Source organism: Otolemur garnettii, unplaced genomic scaffold (assembly GCF_000181295.1).
Source record: "Otolemur garnettii isolate 467f Iridium unplaced genomic scaffold, OtoGar3 scaffold00028, whole genome shotgun sequence".
Lineage (NCBI taxonomy): Eukaryota > Metazoa > Chordata > Mammalia > Primates > Galagidae > Otolemur > Otolemur garnettii.
Window position 1 is genome coordinate 8,295,184 of NW_003852423.1, and position 1,704 is coordinate 8,296,887.

Below are 1,704 nucleotides of genomic sequence, written 5' to 3' on the forward strand. Positions count from 1 at the left end.
ATCTTTTTTAAAAAAATAATATTCTGCCATATAATTTTTTTTCATTTTAGCAGGTTTTCTTTTTTTTTTTTTTGAGACTGAGTCTCACTATGCTGCCCTCAGTAGAGTGCTGTGGCATCACAGCTCACACAGCAACCTCTAACTCTTGGGCTTAAGCAATTCTCTTCCTTAGCCACCCAAGTAGCTGGGACTACAGGCACCCGAGAGAATGCCCGACTGGTTTTTTGTCGTTGTTGTTGCAGTTGCCATTGTTGTTTAGCTGGCCTAGGCTGGATTTGAACCTGCCAGCCATGGTATATGTGGCCAACACCATAACCACTGTGTTACTGGCACCTAGCCAATTTTAGCAGGTTTTGTTTGTTTGTTTGTTGGTTGGTTTTGTTTTGAGACAGTGTCACTATGTGGCCCTCAGTAGAAGCTGTGGCATCACAACTCACAGCAACTTCCAACTCTTGGGCTTAAGTGATTCCCTTGTCTCAGCCTCCCATATACCTGGGACTATAGGCGTCCGCCACAACACCCAGCTATTTTTTTGTAGTTGTTGCAGTGGTCATTGTTGCTTAGCTAGCCCGGGCCGGGTTCAAACCTGCCAGCTTGGGTGTATGTGGCTGGTGCTGTAACCACTGTGCTACGGGCGCCAAGCCAATTTTAGCAGTCTTTAATGAAAGTTGTATGTAAGATTATTTTATTCCTGCATCTTCTCAATTCTTTCTTCCTTGTACTTGCCCTTTTCCTTTCCTACTTGGCAAGATTTGGCTTTCTGTTCAAGGATCTTTTGCGGTCTTTGTCCAGTTTAAGCCTAGTAACAACCACCGTGCTGGGGTGAATGCCCACATGGACATTTGGGCCTTTTGCCTTTTCTCACTGTACCTGCTCAGTGTAGATGACGTATTTCTTCCTGTAAACCTGGACTATTTGCCAATCTGCTGACCTTTCTAGTGACCCCGGACAACCTGAACTTCATCATCCCTTCAAATGGGCATAGATTAAAAGTTGTACTTCTGTCTCAGGTCTTTGGAAAGAGGGGAAGACATAATCTTCCTGCAAATGTGGGTTTGTGGGGAATGTGTAAGTTTGTGGTTCTTGCTTGGATCGGAAATCACAAAGGGATTGAACTTCATTTTGGCCGCTCCTCTTCCGTGATCCTGCCATATAATTTAGAGTTTATATTTATATTTGTAAATACAGTCTCACCAAGTGAAGGTCAAATGATATCATGTGATAATGAACAATGAAGAGTCCAAAATAATTTGAATGGATCTAAGTCTTTAGGAAACCCAGCATTTTGCTATCTAAACTCAAAAGAACATTGTAGCCATCAAAACTACATTCTCATTGTGTCCATGGACCCCGTTTTGAACCTACCACTTTGTAAAAGCTTAGTTCCTATGAATGTAGCAGTAAATAACAGTGAAGAACTATTCTGTTTCTAGTCCTAACTATGCAAATAGGTACTCGTCAAAGACAGATTCCTAGGGTGCAGCAATGCTATCTTTACTTCTGAGCGAACAAGACGGTTCCACAGGGTATCAAGTGGCATTTTATTAAAACCAGCATTTCAGGAATGCTCAAAGGCAAAGTTTTAATTAACTATGAGGTCTGATTTTTTTTTTTTTGAGACAGAGTCTCAAGCTGTCGCCCTTAGTTGAGTGCGGTAGCATCACAGCTCACAGCAACCTCAGACTCCTAGGCTTAAGTAATTCT

General features: G+C 42.1%; 1 pseudogene; it reads right to left on the minus strand.

Moving 5' to 3' along the window:
- Positions 1-653: 653 nt before the first annotated feature.
- LOC100944615 lies at positions 654-1,121 on the minus strand (annotated as a pseudogene).
- Between the last annotated feature and the right edge of the window lie 583 nt (positions 1,122-1,704).